This window comes from Cylas formicarius, unplaced genomic scaffold (assembly GCF_029955315.1).
Source record: "Cylas formicarius isolate icCylForm1 unplaced genomic scaffold, icCylForm1.1 PGA_scaffold_6__28_contigs__length_40554024, whole genome shotgun sequence".
NCBI classification, from domain to species: domain Eukaryota; kingdom Metazoa; phylum Arthropoda; class Insecta; order Coleoptera; family Brentidae; genus Cylas; species Cylas formicarius.
Window position 1 is genome coordinate 35702283 of NW_026844347.1, and position 22533 is coordinate 35724815.

Consider the following 22533-nt stretch of genomic DNA (forward strand, 5'->3'; position numbering starts at 1 on the left):
AAATTGCAGACATCTGTTTAACCACTCAATAAAAATAGGTGTATGGCATATCATTTGACAGGAAATTTTATTAGAAAACAAATTCTTCGAAAAAAAAAAGGGGTGTTTACAAATAAAAAAGCTATAGAGACCGAAACTCACATTTTTAAGAATCACCCTGTAGCTCAGAAACGCTTTGACGTATCATGATGCGGTTTTTAGTTTTCGACTTCTCTCTAAAATCGAGCCCATAACATGCGTATTAGTTTTGGGCTAACTATGCTGCAAATGCTTAAATCCATAGAGGCCCGTCGAATTTGGACCACCCTGTACATCATCTAATAGCTACGTGACGTATCGGTTTTAATAAATCACATATTAAGTTTCATTCTGTTGGTTTAGTTATTCAAATAAGGTCATCGCAATACAACTTAAACGTCTCGTATCGATGCACAGTCACGCTCTAAACACGGCCATAGGAATTTGGTTAAACTAATCGGGGGGTTCGGTTTGACCCTGCATCACGGGCGTCCTAGTAAAATACGTCACAGTCTTAACGTTGACCCCCGATATAAAATTGACCCTGAATTTCCCGTGTCCCTCGCGATCAATTTAAGATAATCGCGATTGAAATACGAACCGTTCTGTTCGACATTAATCAAACCGACCCAAGTTACCGTCTGTGGCAACGTGACGTGACGGTTGCCTATATCGATTTCGATCGCAATTTCGTTATTACGGGGATTTGACCGAAATCCGAGCGGCCTTATCCGCACCGAAGTTCTCAAATAGTGGAAGAAAATCGTTTGACCTGTCACACATAAATCGACCTCGTTTGGGGGGCAAAATTTGCGACTGAGTTTTTTGAGGATTAAAAAAACACGCCAACAACGGACCCGTTGAAGTGATCACCAACGACTGACTTTTATTTTTATAAAATATGCAACATACTTATTAATAATTAGCGTGAAGACATAGAGGGCGACACATATACTTATGAATGTTTAATGAAATGACGTTTAGAAGTAAGTCTGATAAGAAGATTTTTATTACCTACTTAAATTACTTAAAATTATTCACATAATATATCAGTATCACTATCGCTATCATCGCCTGTTCTAATTATTATTTATTCTATATTATTTGCAATATGAATATGCGATTGTTCTGCTTTTTCTATATGTTTAATAGAATTCGCCCAACTTTGTGGAGGGATGTTAAAAACTTCGGTTTCTATAAGAAAAACATTGTTACGACGAATGGCAGATTTCAGTTGGTGCCAAACATGTTCAATGGGATTAAACATACAGTGGTAAGGTGGAAGGAAGCCTTAAAACTGTTTGCCCTAGATTTTTGGATAACCAACACAGGCGTAGGTTCAAGCTTTGTAGAACCTCAATTAATTGCTTTTTGGTATAATCTTCGTGAAAATAAATGTCGTTATTATACATGTAGTATTGGATTGTCGCTTTTGTGTCACATGATGAAGGGGTTTTAGACAAATGTCTACTGTGAGAACTTGTATTGTCCATTACAATTACGCTATTAGGAGGAATGTACGGAACTAGTTTGTTTTTAAATTAACTTTCAAATAAATCAGCGGTGGTGTCTTCATAGTAATCCAGAGAAGAATCTTTAATATTTTTCGCAGACAGAGAAAGTCCATTTGAAATCCAACTATCTTTAGAGGCAGCATGCAAAATAATTATTCTTTTACCTCTTTTTGGTGGCGCGTTTGTTTTACACTTATCAGTTGAGTCAAACCAACCATTTTCCGGAGTATCATAAGTGTCGAACCAATAAACCAAAACCAAGTAAATAATTGGCCTTTGCTGTAAATCCTAATTTTTCCGAATTCTAAAAGATTCCATTAAAACTTGCCTTTTGTCAATTTTTTTAAATCTAAAACCGTAAATCCGTAATTTAGTTTTGCCACATTTAACACCGGTTTCATCTTTTTCAAGCCCCCTAATTAAAATATCTAATGTAGGCACGCTTTGTTCCTCGTATAACTGGTAAATTTTACGCCGTATTATATCTTGATCACTTTCATCTACACTCGGGAAAACATCAGCATCGCTTCTTTTTTTCCTCGCTGAAATGGGACTATTCACAATTTTCCATACAGTTGGTGTTGGAATTTTCGTCATTGTGGCCGTTTCTTCTAAAGATGTTTGCTGGCTGGCACCACGTTCAATGAGAGTCAAATAAACATTGTTTATAACTTCCTTAGTCTCAATAGAATAATGTTTTTTACATTTGGGCGGGAGCATCTCCTGAGATACACTAGACTCGCACATATTTTGCATAATTCGCACACGATTCAACACACCCTGCATTACACACGAAATAAGAATGATTACTAATAAACTTACCAAGGGAAAGAATATTAAACACATTTAGGTATAAAATTATTTTCTATTACGGACCACAATTTAACCTGAATTTAAATTCCGAAACTTTAGGTAATAATCTTGTTGCATTGTATGTAAGGGTCGCCCCCTTGGATAATCCCATTCAAAAGCAATTGGTCACTTTCTTATATCTATGAACAGATCATCAGTGTGCTTAGTTTTCTTATTATAAAACACTGGGTTATTTAACATTTTCTGAGCACTTTGGCTATCGTTGTGAATGTAATTAATTATCTTACCAAATAATTCAGTATAAAGTAAAATATAAAACTATAAATTTTGTAAATAAATTGCCTCTTTGCAAAGATGGCTACATACTGTCTCTGTACCAGAGAGTGACATTGATTTTTGTTTCTTATATTCCCATAACAACTTGTGAATTAGACAATTTAAATACGTAACCTTTATAACATAATATTTCCCAATCAGCATCAACACATCTTTCTGAGTCCCTATTACTTTTACCAAGAGTTAAACAACAATACTTTGTTCTTTGTAAACACTTTAGTACTCTTGTAGCAAGTTCTCAGCATGTTTCTGTTATAACAAGTTTTAAACTGTGTTAGAAAACTAACTGTGTAACACAAATTTGGTTTTGATAAACATAATTTTGATGACTTTTTCCTTATCCCTTCTAATTTACATTCCTCAACATTTTCTGGCTTTTCTCAAATCTTTTGTTTTAAACTCTGAACTCAATAGAGATTGCAAACGCGTTATTTTATAGTCTACACACGAACCAATGGACATTGAAGAATTTTTCTTTTATACAAGGCTCCCAAGGATTTTTTATATCCTAAATTTAATAAAAAAAAAAGATATAACACGCTCTGGAAGGTTTGTTTATTGCGGGTTTATAGTTCTCTTGTAGTTAAAATGAAACAACAGATTCGTGCAAGTGATTAGTAAGCACTAACTTTTATTTTGCATATAATGTGCAACACATAAAGCAAAGTTGTAATTACTGTTATAAATGTAATACGAATTACGCGTTAGGCGTTATTTAGCGAATAAAATAAACTTGGAAACAGTGACACTATTTATAATTTAACAAATTTGATTTAGACAATTTGTTTTATTTTAATTGCTTGCCCAAAGAAGTGAAGAAAATGTTTAATAGAGAAACTGATATTGCTTGTTAAAAAGTGGCAATAATGCGGATAATTTATAATTTTAGCAAGTATTTGTGAAGGCCGGGAAGTCAAGGAACTTTGGAATGGTATAGGTACAGGGGCGGGTGGGGCGAGGCGTCCCCCCTGGGACAAGGAGACTAATCTCAAAAATCAACCAAAATTTTTTTTCGTTCTTATAATTATATATTCTGGTTATTTGTATATTTTTAGCTCTTCGTGTAATACCAGGGGTAAAATGGACCTCTTAAAAATTAATTAATTTAGCCTAAATCCAGAGCTTTCGAAAATCTTATAAATACCAATAATAATTTTTTTAATCTATAGACAAATAGTTACTGATCAGCAAGTTTATGTATAACATTTTAAATAAGGGAGAGTGGGGCACGACGGCCACAAGATGCGCCAAAATTTGGATAAATTTGGTTAAAGCTATTCAAAAATTAATCAAAATAAAAAGTTCAAATTTTCACGAAATTATATACTTTTACATGACAATTATTTCAACACCGTGCCTTTATCAAATGTTATTGTGATGTGATGTGATCACATTTGATAAAGACGCGGTGCTGTTGAAACAATTGTCATGTAAAAATATATAATTTCGTGAAAATATGAAAAATTAATCGACGAGATGGTTATAAACCACAAAAAATAATAAAAAGCTTAAGTGGTCCGCCTTGTCCCACTCTCCCCTATGGAATAAAAATGTGTAGAGAATATTGTCAGTAGTGTGTTTTTCCCGCTTCGTCCTTCTAAAGAAAGTATATAGTTAAAAAGACAATAAAAAATGCTATTTTTCTATTTAGTAAACAGCCACATGTACTAATTGTTTCATACAGATGAGGTAAAATTAAATTATATGAAGTTTATCTTCAAACTGTGATTGGCAGACGCTACATTTTTTAGCCTATTCAAATACCACCTTCGTCGTATTCCTCAATAGGAAGTGGACTTTAGATTTACAGTCTTAAAAAAATATATTAAATTTAAAATATCCAATTGAAATGAAAGAGAGATTAAATTATATGTTTAGCAGTCATAACTGGAATGCCTGCATGTGCTTTATAGTTTCAGAAGTTAAATTTCCAATAAAATTCCCAACAAGTATGGGTATTTTAAATGGAAAACTCAAAGGAAAATCCAAACAAGTTTTAGTTAACGTAGATTTCTTGTTCTCTGTTTTTTTTTTCTGAAGTTGTTTTAGAAAACGAAATTTATTGTCATAATCTGCAGTTTTAAAATGCTTACTACAAATTGCAGCCGAAGTTGAAGGCTGAATATTTTCCCTCCTAATGCAATCAGCCACACCTTTCACTTGAGTTTTTTAGTGCATTGTTTAGAGAACACACTACACAAAACTAACATACATTGGCATGCTGAGCATGAGGTTACTATGTTGAAAAAATATAAAAATAACACTAAAATGTATGGGACCAAATATGAATCATGCAGGGTGCGTAAGTAAAAATAAAACTTTTTTTTATATGTGAACAGGATGTGAATCTTTTTTTATTTTTTCTGTTTTTTGTTTTTTTATTTGAAGAATCACCCCTTCAGCGATGGCACATGCGTTTTGAAACACCGTGTATATATCCTCTCTATCCATACGCTCCATCCATTAGTTATTAGATCTATGGTTGTTTTCATATGAGTGAGTGAATATGGTTTATTATGATATTTTACTGATGATGCACAAAAAAGAAGTATGTTTTTGCAACATAGCTTATTAATGGACAACATTTTTACCTCTAATTTCATCAACACACGTACAATGCAAAAATTCGCTTTGAATTTATGGTCTCCGGAGAAAACCCAATTAAAATTGCATTCTTTAATAAAACATCGACTTACAATTACATCTAAATACAATAATACCGCCACAAAAATCGTTAACCGACCAACAACACAATGATTTAAGGCGTTGTATCAATTCCATCAATTATATTATATCAATAATCAATCAATATTTATTTTCCGCCATGTTTGTTCGCTGCCGGCAGTGCCGCCACCAAAGAATAGAATATTTTTGTCGAGAAATGTCAATCTAATTATCGAGGTTATTTTAATTTCTTTTTACGTTCTCATTGAAAAGCTCAGGAGTATGTATCTTGGAGAAAATCTTGGACGGAAACTTCAGAGGTTAAGAGGCGAGAACCAATTTTCGCCGGATATTTGCCTACAGCGGCAGAAATTGAAAAGTCCACTTATGGAAATTTTGTTGCCCAAATTATACAAAAGGCGAATCCTTGGAGGTTGTATACCTTGATAATCGATTTTGTGGGATTGAACCGAAATTCCGATACCGAGTAAATATACTAATACTATAGAAGTTGAATTGTTCAAGTTTGCAAGGCATGGATAAAAGGATACGCAATGCTAGAAATGGCGTCAAAAAAAATTAGACGTATTATGTACGGCCAAAGTCAACTTTTGTTTTTCTAATATTGAATTCCTACATTTTCAATATACTCTTTACAAATGCTTTTTAAATATGCGCGTTTGGTCAAGACAAATTCGGAAAAAAATAACAAAAATAAGATTTCAGGATAGTAGGCTTTGATATCGCTGCGTTTATTTTTCATCATATTGGCCTTGCCAGCGTATCCCAGGTGATTCGTAATTATTGAAACATCCAGTTGTGTTGTTTTAAAATGAATTGCTTTTCAAATAGTGATAAGTATATGTTTTGGGTTTTATTCTCTGCCGTAGAAACGCAGCGAAATCCGTATTTAAATAAATATTCGGGAAGACGTCAACCAGGTAGAGTTATATTTAGGCTTGTGAAGGACAACCTTGTCACCTACAGGAGGTTTACTAAGTTCAAAAGGAATAATCCTCCAGATGTAAATAAAGAAAATTTTTTCTGGCAAAGTGTGCCCTCGTACATTTTACGTCAGATTGACTTTACGTCATCGTGAACTGCCTTGCCGGGGACTTCAGGATGGCGATATTGTTAGTTTTTTGGTTGATCTTTTCTCGATCCTCTCTCTCTAATTTTATTGACTCCTTTCTACTCATTATTATTTACGATAGCAATATCAAAGCCTACTATCCGGAAATCTTTTCGTTTTTTTTTTCAGAATTTAACTTAACCAAACATAATTTTGTTACACGTGATTGAAAAAGCAGTTTTAATGAGGATTTTGAAAATGTAGAAATAAGAAATAAGAAAAACAAATGTGGACTTCGGCCATACACAGCATAGTAGGTCTAATTTTTTTTTTACCATTTTTGCCATCGCCGTATCCTTTTACCCATATCTTAAAAATTTGAACATTTCAGCTCGTAATATGGCCACCCAGGTCTTCCGATTTATCAGTACTTGATAACTTCATTACGTTCAAAATCAAATTTGCAAATATCAGCATTATACAAGGAAAGATCTGCGTAATGCCACTGAAAGAGAATTAAGAAATGTGCAAGCACGCCTTATAATATCTAATGGGTCAGGCAGAACAAGATAATTATGAAAATACTGCATTCAATTACAATGGGGATGAATTGGACCAGTTTCTTTAGCTGTAAATTTAGATTTACATTTAGACTATTCCAAATTTAAACTAATTTTGAGAGAGAAAAATAGATAACACGGATAAAAATACTTCTGGAATAAACTTTTGAAGTCGAAATAATAATTTAGTACTAGATAAAAATTAATATTAATGAAATGAAATTAACTAATTGTTGAATATGTGATGTTTTGGTTTAATATAATTCTTAAATATTATAATAATAATAATAATAAATATTAAATAATAATTATTTATTTGTTTTTCATAACCGACTATAAAAAGACACATTAAAATATTGTAATATTGAATACATACCCGAATTAAAAACAAATGCATTACAATGACGTAGATTCATACATAGACATATACATATAAAAATACACAACTTTATGTCATAATTCAAAATTAAAAAAAAAAATCTGAAAAAACTAGCTAGTTCAAATTCACCATGTAGGTCAGAAACGCAAAAGGATTAGAGAATTCTGTTGACGCCATCTTTCGTTTCAAAAAAACGAAGCATCATGGCTAGCAAACGACAATTACAGTGAATTTCGGAGAGACAGTACAGTACAATACTGATGCGGTTCAGAAAGATTTTTAGCCAAAATATGTCAAATTTTATACAAGAAATATTGAAATGGCAAGGCTCTTTCGGACATTCATAAAATATTTTCAAAGTGTAGGTCTATCTCCCCGTACATACCTTTTTAAATATGCTATATATATTCTGTAATGGCAAGGGTCATCCGTAAACATAATAATTTGTTCACACGATCTTAAAAAACGGAAAATGAATGTGTCCAATTTGGTCCACTTGGTTCTACTGTCCTGTCTTAATCAAGTTATAAGCTCCCACAAATTGTTTTTCCGCGCCCGTGACAAACGATGCAATAAAAGAAACTGCTGAAAAATCGACCGGCCATTTAGTTTCAGGCACGTGCTCCCTGAAGCGAGATTACTTTCAGAAATCAAGACCATAGGATTTTTGCAGGTGACATATTGTCTAATCTTTCGAAGCCCCGTTGCCGTTGGTCATACTGATTAAAATTTATCAAAATGACAGGTTTCTGTTTCGAAACTACATCTATATTTAAATTAATATATTTTTTATAGAAATGATACAGTATTGTATAAAATAAGTGTATTGAATTTAAATATTAGATATTAACATTTATTATACCATTCTATTCTATAATTTGTGACAGCATTTTTTGAGATGCTGGTTAGTTAATATTATCGGTTTTGGACTATATGAATATTGAAATAATTCGACAAGCAGCTTTTTTAAAAATTCTACTATACTTCTATTCTGTTTAAATGTCCAAAGTTTTGAATTATTCTATGTTTATAATACACACCACCTCAAAATTAAAGCACCATTAAAATTTTCGTCAATTCCAAAATTCAATTTTTCGCGAACTACAGACTCAATTTGGGTATATATATCTTTTGATTGTACCTTACATCTTCAGAAATCACGTTACAAGAAACATTTTTATTTAAGTTTATGTTTTAGGCATTTACAGAGTATTCTAAAGAAAAACCAGTTTTATACTTAATGTTTGTTACATTCTGTGGGAATTTATGCCAATACTGTTCGGTATATGTCTAAGTCATCGCATAGCTTCTCGTTTTAGCAGAATTTTGGGTTGTTGTTCACATTTTTATCTAATTAATTAAATGAAATACGGAATTTAATGTCAAAGTAACAATTACATTTTATTATTAAAATATTTGAAATAAATCACAATTATTCCACATATTCTGAGAAAATATGGAGCTATGCATTGACTTAGATAGATACTCACAGAATGTAACAAACATTGAGTATAAAACTGTGTTTTTTTTTTTTAAACTTGAATTTAAATTAAACTGTTTTCCATAAAATCATTTCTAAAAGTCTAAACTACAACTAAAATATATAACTGGTGCATTAATATTGATGCTCCCTTTATATAGAAAATTGTTTTATTTCCGGCAATTTATTTTACGTCAAATGTGTCCAACGATAAGAAGGAATATGAATTGCCATCAAAGTAACTTCCAATAAACATATCAGAAATATCAAAACGGAAACTTCCTCGATGCCGTCTGAAACGCAATATATATTTTTCATTTCTCTGTCAATTTCGATTTGGGCAAAATATGACGGCGCAAATTTAACGCGAAGGTGATTCGAGACGATCGACCACATTTTCTGTAATCAGATCGGATTATGCAGTAATAGGGTATGGGAGAAAAATAATTTTTAGGGAACTCTTAAAAACGTTTGTATTTATTTTATTTAGTTGTTCAAATGTTTGTATTGTTGTATTTCTAATGCTTCAGTTAAGAACAATATTGGACGAGCTGATACTTGAATATCACATTAATACTGTCATATGATCTTATTTTCAAATGCTTTGTTGGTTTTACTGTTAGAAATGAGTTATAGTGACTCTTGATCTTGTGATCTCCGTGAAAGCAAGTAAGGTTTTCAACTGCGCCTGGATTTATCTCGGCCTCTATCCTGCAAAATTTGAACTGAGGTGGCTTTTACTTGATGAAAATCCATTTATCAAAATAAATAAGAACTAAAAGTTCAGAACACCGTGTCTTTATCAAATGTGATGTGATTTGAACTTTTAGTTCTTATTTATTCTCCATCTTGCATATGTACACAGCAGAATAAATTTTGCTTCTATCATTTAGGTACAGATTACATTTTTGAAATGTCCCTATTACAAAGAAAATCTTAACTTACTTAATTTACTTTGGATCGAAGGATTGTTGATTGATATTGTTTTATATTAGCAAGAATAACCATTTAATGTGGCAATTCGATAATATCGACCTATGAGTTCAGAAACGCCAATCTTTTCCTGAATTTGCTTATGCATTCCGGATGTTGGAGATAAGCAAAGTGATTTGCGTCTTCTGCTTAAGGTCTTTCTCTGGTTGAAGCAGAAGCAGACCATAACTCTTTTGCTTATTTTAACTTGCGTTTTTTAATAATGTCCCTTTTTCGGTCTCTTTTTGAAGTATTTCAAAAACGGTTTTGTTGTAATTATGATCCCCAAGATATTCCAAGAATTCGTCGGTATAACCACATCTTAAAGGTTTCGAGATTCTTTGGGGACCGTACAAGACCACATCGCATTTAAGTAACCCTAGTTTAGTTTGCACCGAAACACAAATAACTCTCAAAATGCTCCTTTCCCCCTTGCTTTAAATGCTGAGAGTTACTGCTCAGATCTGGATTTGTTCATAAGCTCACACGATTAAGGAAGACGCTTACCGTTAGACCCCGATGTTGCTGTATATCGGACACTGGTGCACTATAGAAAATATTGGCTTAAAAATGCCGTATCCAAACATATTAGCGATTTGTCACCGACCATGTTGGCTATTATCAGCATAGGCAGGTCCTCTATATCTCTAGTCGTTATATGGGAGAACCATAGATCGATTGGTGGCAAAGTTAGGTAGACACACACACACTAACCTAAATCTAGACCGTTTTACCCATAGCCACAATCTAATTCATTCCTTTCTTCTTGCTTTCACTTTACTTTATGTCTCAAACAGGATTCAAATTTTTACTGTTTCATTATGTTATCTATTTATAAGATTGGCTTGGATTGTTATATTTATTGTTATATATTTTAATTTTTATCCTGAAACCAATTCAACGTAAGTTCTATACGTATTTTTTATCTTTTTTGTTGACAAAGTGTCATATAATATTGTTAGTTTATTCTTAAGATGCTTTAGTTGTGGATTTATCCTATTTGTTTCTCATAGAGTAAATAAATAAATAAATCCATAAAAGAAGTAAAAATGATACACACGGTATGGAAAAAATTGGACAATTTTTTTTGTATTTTTGAAAAATTAGATGTATTTACCAAAGGCACATTAACTAAGTAAAAACACTGTTCTCTTACAATAACTATTTTAACAAAATAATAAATATCTATTAAAAATCTATTTCATTTTTTCAAAATTTCACAGTACCTAAACAGTCCAGGAACAAATATAAGCAAAGTCTGACCATTTTGGCAAATCTCTTTTAAAACTAAAAACTGAATTATCATTTTCGTATTGTTAATAAGTTTTATAAATTGTGATGCTTATAACAAAACATTTGAATATTTTACCGAAAATTTAAAAAAAAATCCCTAACTTTACTGTCACAACTTTAAAAAATCTTTATTATTTGAAAAGCACCGGATGTGCTTGACGAACTACGTCGTATATCTCACTTAATTTTTTTTCAAACCGAGACAAAAGAAAAACGACAATCTAATGGAACTTTCTAACACGATTTGGTCGCCAAAGTGCTTTTTAGCGCCGGATTCTCACGAAGTTTAATATGATTTAGAAGGGCCCTTTCGGCACTTCTATTTAACTCTTCCTAGTTACATTAGCCGAGTTATGGGTTGACGGCGACTGAGCACTGCTAATACGTATACTTCGGTAGGTTAATGGCGTTATCGATGGTTTTAATGACTTATATTGTCGGCAGGAAATGCGATTTACACCGGATGGGGCTTGTCGATGATATGCAAATATTTTGAGCAGGATTTTACACATAAAGAATAATTCTCAAATGCAAAGAAAAATAAACAAAGAAATTGTATTGAATAATTTTTTTTAATTTTAAGCGCTGTTTAAATTAAATAGTTAAAACCGTTTTTTAAAGATTTTATTTAAATGTTGGTACGAATTGTTACCTGATTACTGTTATAAATGAGTTATACTGATTTTCGTTCTAGTGAATGCGGTCGCTATGCCGCGCGGGCGCAGACAGTCCGTCGGTAACCACGGCAACCGCCGCGTGAATATTTGAATCAATTCTCGAATAATTTTTCTATGCATAACGAGTCAGTAAATTTTACATTTTCCGTTTGCAGATGTAAAGAAAAGGAATAAGTTCAACATAGAATACTTTTGTGGAGCACCGCTGGTGTGAAATTAATGCAAAGGATCGCGTCTCGTTATCCGGCTTACGTCCTGGGCTACCGTTCGCGATAACGTCAAACGGGATGCGATTCGAAGTTCATTTAAGTCGCTGCAGACCCATTGAGGCGTCCACAGACTAATGAGCAAGTTCGGATTTACCCCTGTCTGGTGATTATCTTCGTCTGGTATTTTTCAGGATATTTGGTTTTGACTGCTTTAAAACGTATATGCCGTGGCCTATTTTGATAATACTAAACTTGAACTTTTGAAGTTCATCAGTCAACATGGCCGCCGATAATTTGACAGCACTAATTTTTCAAAATGAGTCCCAGCTCCTAACCTATATATCTCACAAGAAACAAAAAAAAGTATAAAAAGAAAATATTATTTCTGTGCTATTTTGCAGCACGTAAATATTTCTCTTCATGATCTCGTGATTCTTTGTATTGTGTAACTAAAATATACGTTAGGTTAAAAAAAGAAGAAGAATGAAGGTTATATATTTCATAGCACGAAATGTGCTCCAAAGTGAGGACGCTGTTGAGGAATTGGAAGACCGGAAATAGATATGTGAGTGGAATCTGGAACGGTTAGTTTATTAAAATATCGCGCCTGTCCAAAGAAATGTACCAAATTTCTAAATTATTTGCCTACATGAGTGTCATGAGGGTACAAAACAATTTTGGCTGTTTTAAAGTTTTTTGCCACTGAATCATACCAAAGGCGCATTGAAGAGGAAGAAAACATAGGAGTAACTGCATCAATCCATCTATGAGTATGATATCGATGATACAAACAGAAAGCCAAATTATGAATCGTGGGCCGATGTTGCTATTTGCGAGCCTATGAAATTTATTATAATTTTTCAGTGTTCAGGTTTTGTTTTGAAATCTCTTTGATCCTCAAATCTTAAACTGGATACTACTTTGGAAAGTCTTTACGGGACTTTTTTTGTTTTGTCATGCTCATTAAAGAAAATACTTTCATGTTAAATATGGAGGGGAGGCTGATCGAAAACTTTACTTTTATATTAAAATAAAATGTTTTTGATTTAGATCTATTTTTTTAACGCAGAATAAGGGAAAAGCGCCGTTATCCGTTTTCTTATACCACCATGGGTAAAACGAAGACACAAAATTAAGATTTTGTTAAAAACTAACTAACTAACTAATCTATATATTTTATTTATAATTGGTTTGCTTACAAACTACAAAATATTTTAAATTATTGCTTGTAATACCGATAATTTTTAACAACAGAAAATACAAAAGGCATCATTCTTCTTCTTCTTCTTCAACGAACACTTGTGAAACTTATTATATAAGCATTCTTCTTCAAAGGCATCTTCCAAATGCATGCCTTGTACTTCTTTGTTTCTCTCGTTTAAAATATTCTTTTTCTTTCAGTTCGACCATAAATGGACTGCTGGTAAGGATTGCAGGAATTTTCTTTCTTTAAGTTAACGATTGCCTTTTCTAGTCTATTTTCCAACTATAATTGAAACAATTTTTTTTTTAAATGCTAAATTATAATAAGATCTCTAAAAGGGCATATTCTTCGTATGAAATGGCATAGCTATGCCGTTTTAACGTAAACCCATGGCCATTTTACACTTTTTAAAGACCTACTCATAATTCTATATAACTATAAATATACTTACAAAAACATAACAAATAAAACTTATTTATACGTTCTCAACTAATATTTTATTTATAAACTTCATTTTTTAAGAAGTTCTGCCCTTTATTTTGAGACGAACAATATATATTCTTTTTCTTTTAGTTCCACCGTAAATGGACTGCTGATAAGTATTGCAGTAGTTTTCTTTCTTTTAGTTAGCGATTGCTTTTTCTAGTATATTTTCCAACTATAACTGAAACAAAGAACGACTTTATGTTTTAACAGTATATTTTAAAAAATGCGAAATTATAATATGATTTCCAAAAGGGTATATTCTAAACCCATTGCCATTTTATACTTTTTATGAAAACTTGCTCATAATACTTACAATACAATACAAATACTAACAACTAAAACTTATTTATACGTTCTTAACTAATATTTCTACCCTCCACAAGGCACATAAGCTTATAAGAAATGGCCCTGATCCGACGCCGGTATCCATCTTTTTTTCGCGATTTTCGACTGTTTTTTGGACATTGCTATGAAACACGATAAGTGTCCGAAATTTGAAGCAATCGTCTTTATACTTGGCATATATATGCAGCTTTGCCTCGTGACGAAACCAATTGAAAATAGGGGAGCTGAAGGGTCGGGAAATATTCTAAAAACATAAAAAATTTCGTGTGCAAGGGTCTAAAAAAAACATCTTTCTTCAAAAACCAGAAAATGCAAAAATATTCCGGATTCGCCGAAAACTCAAAAAAACTGAAAAATGGGTCCCCCTATTATTGAAAATTGGTTATAACTGAAAGACTATGATTCAGATCTCACTTTCTTTTATATTGCGATATAGCGCGTCTAGACAGAAAAAACTTTTGTATTTAAGGTTTTCACCTATCGTACAGGGTGTTCCCGATATTCCGTGCTAAATGAGTAATGTGTTGAGTGTCCTAAATTTGCAGATATCAACTTCAAATTTAGCAGAGAAGTAAAAGTCCGTCTCCACATTTAAATGGTAGAAATTGGGTGGGATCAAATTTTACCAAGTATTTTTTAATAATTTTTGATTTTTTTTTTTTGGTAATTTTAGGTTCCAGAAAAATATGTTTTCCTCCATGATCGTTCATCCGATCGGCAAAATTCTTTAACCAGCAGACGCAGAAGATCCAGTGCAATAACATTTATTTCAGGCATTTTTTCGATTATATACAGGGCTTTCAAAACCATATAGTATTTTCAAAAATTTCTTGAACGAGGAAATGTGTAAGATCCAGGGCCATAACTTCTATATCGAATATTGTTTGAATCATATACAGGGTGTGTCGTTCATGGGCAAAAAATCAAAAAGATCCTAAAAATTTCCGTTTTCGTGGGTTAATTATTGTCGATAAATGAAAAACCGTTAAAGATGGGATAATTTTATTTGAACCGTATCGCAAACTGTGTTGAGAGAGAGTTTCAGGTTTCGCCAATTATACAGGGCGCCAGATATTTGAACAAATATCATTCGAAAACGCTGTTACTTGTGCAAATTTTAATATTTACCGATTTTTGCTGTAACTTTGAAGTTCGACGAGATTAGAAGGACATTTTATACAGGATTCATGCGCAATTAAATTACATAGATTTTGCGAAAGTTCCATAATGGTCCACAGGAGCACGATAGAAAAACAAAGCTTCCCTTTACCACACGAAACCGCGAAGTTGTTTTCTTTTATAATAAAAAGTTGCTTCGCGCTAGGCGCTACGAACTTGCCCCGCCCAGCGACGATTTTCCGAAAGCAATCTTGTTGATTATCCTAGCATTTTGCGTGGTTGTCTACTTAAGTGCTATTGTTGACATGGTTCCGTGATGGGTTAAATATTAAAATTCTCTTAACCTGACTTTTGTTTTTTTCATTTTTTTACTCAGCGCAATTCGAATAAATTAAATGTATATAATTTTATGTCTAAAAGAAAAGCAAAAGGCATTATAATGATTCGGGGACGCCTTTCTATTTCTTGACGGACGGGCAAATCGAATCAGTGACAAAATAAGCCGATCCATTTTACATGGTGCGAAATTCAATCAAACAAGAAAATATTATGAAAATTGGCTTTCTGTTGCTTCGATAAGAAGATCCCGTTAAATGTTCTGGTAAAACGAGTTAAAGTGGCACAAAGTACAGGTAAAATCATTTCCTTTTTTTAAGAAAGTATCCTTACCGCCTGTGGCGCATCAATTTTTATCGCCGCAGTAGCTATAACCTATAAAAGCAAGATGTAAAAGATGACGTAACGTGATTTTCGAACTCGCGGAGCGGACCCTGTGGGAGCCTACTTCATTTAAACGTACAGCCTATTATTATTCATAAGGTTGCGGGAAATTCGAAACGTCGCTCAACCTACGAAACTTGATTTCGTAAAACTTCACGGTTGAGGATGATTTATTCGCGGCGCAAAGTTTTCCACTAGGAAACTTTTTTTTTTTGGAAGCGTGTAACCCCTGGAGATGTCCGCGTATGCAAAAAACGCCGCTGGTAAAGTTTTATAACATTTCGGTTCCTAATTGGACAGATAAAAAGGAAGATTCTAAAAACGGTTTTTCGATCTTGATTTCGTAAAACGTAGTGTGTGTGTGTGTGGAAATTTGATTGGGGACAGTTATCTTAAAATTTTAGACAACACTAATAAAACTGCATTGCTTACTAGTTAATAATAATAATAATAATAGTTTTTATTGAGATATTTTAAATTATTGCACAAGGTTTAGACAAAAAAAATCACTTAATACAAACTAATATAGTTACACATCTCAAACGGCGAAGTCTAGCTTAAGATCTTGATCTCAGCTATTCAACATTAACCGAATATTACAATCATAATGACAACAAGCTATAATAATAACAAGATTTCTTTCTAAAAATCGTCGGTGAGCGGGACGAGTTCATCGCAAATAGCGCGACTCAGCTTTTTATTTTAAAAAGAAGGCGCTTCCCGGATTCTTGTCCCCGAGGGACGCATTGTTTTTCTATCGTGCTCCTGCGGACCACTATGGAACTTTCGCAAAATCGATGTAATTTGATTGTGGATACACCCTGTATAAAGTGTCCTTCACATCTCGTCGAACTTCAAAGTTACGGCTTACTTCGGTGAATATTAAAATTTGTACTGTTAATTGCAATTTAAAATTATATTTTTTCGAATATCCTGCGTCCCCTGTATTATAGACGAAGCCTTAAACTATCTCTCGACACAGTTCACAATACTGTTCAAATAAAATTATCCCATCTTTGACGGTTTTTCAATAGTTTACGCAGAAAAACGGAAATCTTTAGGATATTTTAGATTTGTTGCCCTAAAACGACACATCCAAACAATTCAAACAATGTTCGAAGTAGAGGTTATAGCCCTGGATCTTCCACGTATCCTAGTCTTAGAATTTTTTGAAAATAGTAAATGGTTTTAAGAAAATAAGTTTTTTCTGAAACCATGCAGTGCGCCGTAATAATCAATGACGTCATCGTGTCTTGACAGCCCCCGTCTTGACAGTTTCTCAAGTATCGCCAATAGTTCAACAACAATGTTCGAAATAGAGGATATAACCCTGGATCTCCTTAGTTTCCTGGTATCCCAATTTTTTCAATGGAGTAAATGGTTTCCAAAAAAGTACTTGTTAACGTCAGCGCGTCTAGAATGAGGACGAGAAATAGTGATTTTCATTTGGATTTTTTCAAATATCTCGAACAGCGTATGCGATAGACGAAAACCGTAAATACAAAAATTGTAGCCCTTGATACGGCCTATAACCCTGTTAGAACGGATTAACTATTGTTTGTACGAATTTTGATGTACGGTTAATAATTTACTCTCTAAAAGAACAATTTTTAGGGTCTTTTAGATTTTTGTCCATGACTAAAACACCTTGTATGAATGGCTTTGGAGAAAAAGCTGTTTTTCTGGATGCACAAAAAAAATAAAAAATTAAAAAAAAAATCTTCGCGTTATTTTATTGCTCCCAATTTAAATAGTCTAAATGCGGGTTCAGACTTCTACTTCTGTCCCAAGTCTGAAGTCGGTAGCAAATTTGTATTTATTATGCTTTTTATTATTGCACGAAATATGGCGAAGACCCTATACAATACTTAAAAATCGTAAATACAAAAGTTTTGAGTCTATATGGGCTATATGTACAAGAAAGTGACATTTAAAAGACAGATTTGAAATTATTGCCAATTTTCAGTAACAGGGGGACCCATTTTTCAGTTTTTTTGAATTTGGGGCGCACCCTGTATATTTTTGAAAAATTGTCAAGAATAAAAGTTTATGGAGCCGTTTCCTTTGCGTCTTCTGGTTCAAGAATTTTTTGGGTCTCCTAATCAGTTTTTGAAAAATGATGTTTTTTGTACGCGCGATTTTTTATTTTTTTCGAATACTTCCCGACCGCCAGCCCCCCATTTACAATAGGTTCCGTCACGGGGTAAAGCTGCATAGATGTGTTAAATATGAGGTCGATTGCTTCAAATTTCGGACACTTATCGTGTTTTATAGTAAGATCCAAAAAACAGTCAAAAATAGCGAAAAAAAGATGGATACCGGCGTCAGATCATGGCCATTTCTTATAAGCCTATGTGCCTCGTGAAGAGTTAAAAAGGAAGCAAATTTCAATTTTGTAACTCCAATGGTTCGAAAGTTATTTAGGAAAAACCAAAAGACGAGAACGGCGAACAGAGAATGGACAGACAAAAAAATTTTTTTTTTGACGGTGATCACGTAATACTTACAGTTAACGAGATATAAAGTTTTTATACGAGCGCAGATGCTTTCGAAAAAATCGATTTCATCGATTTTCGAAAGTAACAAGAGTCTAAAAATGCATTATTGGTAAAATACTAATTTGTTTAGGACAGACACTTTTGTAATTCCAATAGTGGACCTTAAGTTTCTTCCTAGATACTAGGACTCAGCTGGCTTCAAAATATGTATTGTAATTATTACATGACTTAATGACACTATAGCTAAAACAGCGTTCAAATTTTCAAGAATTATGCTGGGGCGTATCGAGAATGCTTTTCGTCCTGAGAGAAGCATCGTGAATTTCGTACCGAAACACTAGACAATCTTTCAAATACGTAAAGAATATTTCATGAAGTTAAATACAACAATTGCGAGTAAAAATTGAAACAGATATTTAATTTTAAGCCAGCGTGTACGGCTTAATTAATTTCATAGTATTCCTGAACCGAATAGAAGCTGTGAGCTAGCATTGCTCTTTTAATTTTGTTTTGTTTTGTTCTATTGTACGTTGTGCAATTCAACTAGAACAGATTTTGACATGATGTGATTTTTACTTGTGGACGGTAAGTGTGTCTTTGTATGAAGCATTTCAATTATTTCAAAATAAACGAAGATGCAAGGTAAAGGCATAATCCTGTGGCTCAAAAAAAGGTGCCTGCGATACACAAAATCCTAATCGTTCTCCTTTGTAGTTTAAAAATGGTTTGTGCTGCAGTATTGTGCCCACACAATGGAAGTGCTTAAGAAATTTTTGAATGAAATAGTGTAAAATAACAAGTTTTAAGGGTATTGGAACTTATATAACTTTACAGTCTTGTTATTAAAAATATCAGACTCGATAAAGCATTTCATTTGTATGGTGTGACCACGGCAGCTTAAGACTATTAACATAAAAGTGTGTTTTACAGAATAACAATGAAAAAAAATAGAAAAACGCAAAAAATAGTAGGGCAGTACAGTGGCACTTACTTAAAACCAACAAATATATAAAAAGTTTCAAAATACAACTATTTTTGACCACTTTAGGGTTCCATGTAGATAACCTATTGAAAAAGAGTTGACTTGAACTTTTTTTAGAGGAGTTAAACATTTTATAGTTTTTGGCGGTATATTATACAAAATCCCAGTAGTATAGTGACAATTTTTCTCAGCAAGAGACAACGTACGCATACGACGATTGTATTCTAGATCGAAACCTAACTATTTTCCTCTTGTCTGATAAGGGTAGTTAAATTTTAAGTACGAAAGCTAATTTTCATGAACATGAGCGAAGGTTTGGAGTGTAAACTAAATTTGGAAGAAACCCGATTGCTTTTTTTAATACAGAAATACTCAATTTGAGTTCTAGGAAAGTTCCCAGTTTAACCTAAAGTAAAATGGTGCATTCTGTTGTCTTGAGAATTAGGCCATTTTCTTAAAATCAAATATATTATCACATGGTGTTACTTATTGTTCATAGGTCGTAATTCCAGAGGTGTACTGCTGGTCCGAGGATTTCTGCAATGAATTCCGGAGAAATTTCAAGAAATTTCAGAGGAATTTCGCTGAATTATAAGTACTTTTTGAGGTTTTAAAAGTGGTCCAATCAGAACCTGTAATTTTTCTTCTATGAGGGAAAATTGGAATGCTTAATATGGAATATATTTTGATCTTTTAAACAGCAATGAATGGAGCATTTAAATTTTATTTTTTTCAGGATCGTAATCAGTCATTTAAATTAAAAAAAAAACGTGATTATATGCGTTTTAGGTTCTTTTCGATGGTTTAATTTAATTTAGCCATTTTTTAAATTACCAAAATATTATTTTTCGAATTTTTAGTAATTCATATCCTTGTAATGAAATAATTTATTATGAATTATATTAATGTATTGTTTCAAAATAGCATTGACATAACATATTAATAAACATAATCAATTTACCAAAATTTTAAACGATAGTATTTTTGGGGGGTAAGACAATAAGACAAGAAAATAACCATTACAGAAATCAAATAAAAAGATTCCAATAAAACATGCAAAGCTTTCATTAAACAGAATTATTCCAGAAATGTTGAAATACGATCCTGTACGTAGTGTTTTAATAGTTTTAATTTCAGGGAGTACGCCTGCGGTACAGAAGCGCCCACGCAAATTTTATTCCCTTTTGCATTTGGCAACTTATTTCAAACTTCGGCTGTTTATTTGGCCTTTTGCCTCTTTACCCCTCGCTGCCTTTTATTTTGCACGGTACATTCTCGAGAGCTCGCAAACGGGAACAAAGGCTTATTAATGTGCTTATTATCCATTAACAAAGATTCCGCCTTACGCTACCGCTCTAGCGCAAGAGGCGTCCCGTGTCTAATGGCTTCGGAGCGAGGTAAACTTTTGCCAGGTAAAAGAGTAATCTCAAGATAAAACGAATGCGTCCGCTGCTTTTATAAATTGCCCGATTGAAGTTACGCTCTCTTGGACATTTATCCACACCAGTAAATTCCTTCTGGGTCTTGTTAGTTTCCACTCGAAGGAATCTGATGATAGTATCAATTATATTCTCAATCGGATTGTATGGATAACTTTTAAGCTATTAGAGATATACTGTGGTTAAATGCAAAATTAATGTCAAAATTAAATTATCAGAGCAGGACTAGGATTTATAATCCAATTTTCTTCCTAGCACATTTATTTATAACTGCACAGTCAATTTTTTTTTTAAATTAGTAGGGTTCAAAATTAGACGAGAGCCGTTAAAATTCACTTGTTACTTTCGAAAATCGAAGAAATCGAGTTTTCCTGAAAAATTATCCACTTCGCACCTCAATTTAGTTTTTAAAATAATTCCCTATTCTCAGTAACCAGTAACATTTTCTTAATACGTGTAATTTGTTCGGTATTCTGCCTTACCCTAAATCTGCTGATCATCCATCTCACTTCTGAAATGAAGATGATCAACTATTACTACTCGCCTCACTATTAAAACTTCAAAAGGTGTATTTATCGGACACGTCGTCTTTACATATTGACATTTATGAATGTAATAGAATACAGAAAAGAAGGTAATATATTCTTCTTCTAGCAACACTTCATGGGAATGGAGGTTTTTGAATTACGAATTATTTTTTCAAAATTTTAAATTCATTTATTATTTTTAAGAAAATCAAACGGGGAGCTGAACTGGAATAAAAAAAATGGCGGCAAAATACCGTTGAAAATGAAGGCGCCGTTTTGAATCTCGATTTTAATGCAAGCGCTTTTCTATCCGCAAGGTCCAACTCGACGCCTATCTATGGAACGGCGTCGCTATCAATACCGAGTGATCATTAATTATCGGGCTTTAATAAAAGCGTCGCTTTCGACGCCATTTTATTCGTACGGTTAAAGGGCGGTCGTTTTTCACCGGCGTTCCTCGCGAAATTTTTAAGAAAATTGCGGTGCTCCTTCTTTTTTTCCGCCGATATTTCGAAGTTAAACGAAGATTAATTACCATTGGCGAGTATTTTAATCCAATTCCGGAATTGCACTTGTTCTTTCCCACGCGATCGAGTTTCACCACCGATCGACCTGTTTATTTCTCTCAATGTACGGGATGTTATTAAATGACTGTGCGAACTGAGTGAAAAGTACGGAAAGTCTCAGTAGGATATTTCTTTGTGACTCAGGATCAAGCGGTAGATTTTAGTCACGGATGGTATTTTGGCGACGTTCAGCTGGTGCTGTAGTAGTATATTATGCAACAAGTGCGGTAAACGGCATTTGACTCACGAGTTTATTTGACACGAGCGGAGCGAGTTTTTAATAAACGAGTGAGTTTTATTCCTAATTCTAAATATTACATAATACGTTGTTTATTTTTTGGTATCAACAGAATAAAAAAATCCACTGGAATGATATCTGGAGATCTTGCAGGCCTTTCGATTGACTCACTGTCCGGAAAATACTGTATTTATAAAAGTACACATGAGGCAGGGCGTCAGGAATGACATCTAAAGTAAATCAGATCTTTTATAACAGAAACAGTGAATTGTCGCTCAAAATTAGCAACATAAATACTGTGAGCCAAGCTAACTGCCGAAAAGGCGGAAAAGTTGAAACTCATCGATTTGGTTTCTGAGGATTTTTAGCCAAAAACGAAGAGCATCGCAACATGCTTTTGTTTTTGACCAGTTTGTTGACAC

General features: G+C 33.2%; 1 protein-coding gene across 12 annotated transcripts in view; it reads left to right on the forward strand.

Annotated features, from left to right (window-relative positions):
* Nucleotides 1-22533, forward strand: part of LOC132704166 (diuretic hormone receptor-like) — a 325297-nt gene that overhangs the window by 87725 nt on the left and 215039 nt on the right. For 3 of the 12 annotated variants that reach the window (XM_060674007.1, XM_060674003.1, XM_060674006.1), the window contains one exon: nt 13389-13410. The exons of 6 other annotated variants lie outside the window; for them this stretch is intronic. The gene's annotated coding sequence lies outside the window, so the exon portion shown is untranslated. Of the gene's footprint in view, nt 1-11933; nt 12151-13388; nt 13411-22533 lie in introns of all 12 variants that reach the window. 3 more of the 12 variants (XM_060674001.1, XM_060674004.1, XM_060674002.1) reach the window with 2 other exon arrangements.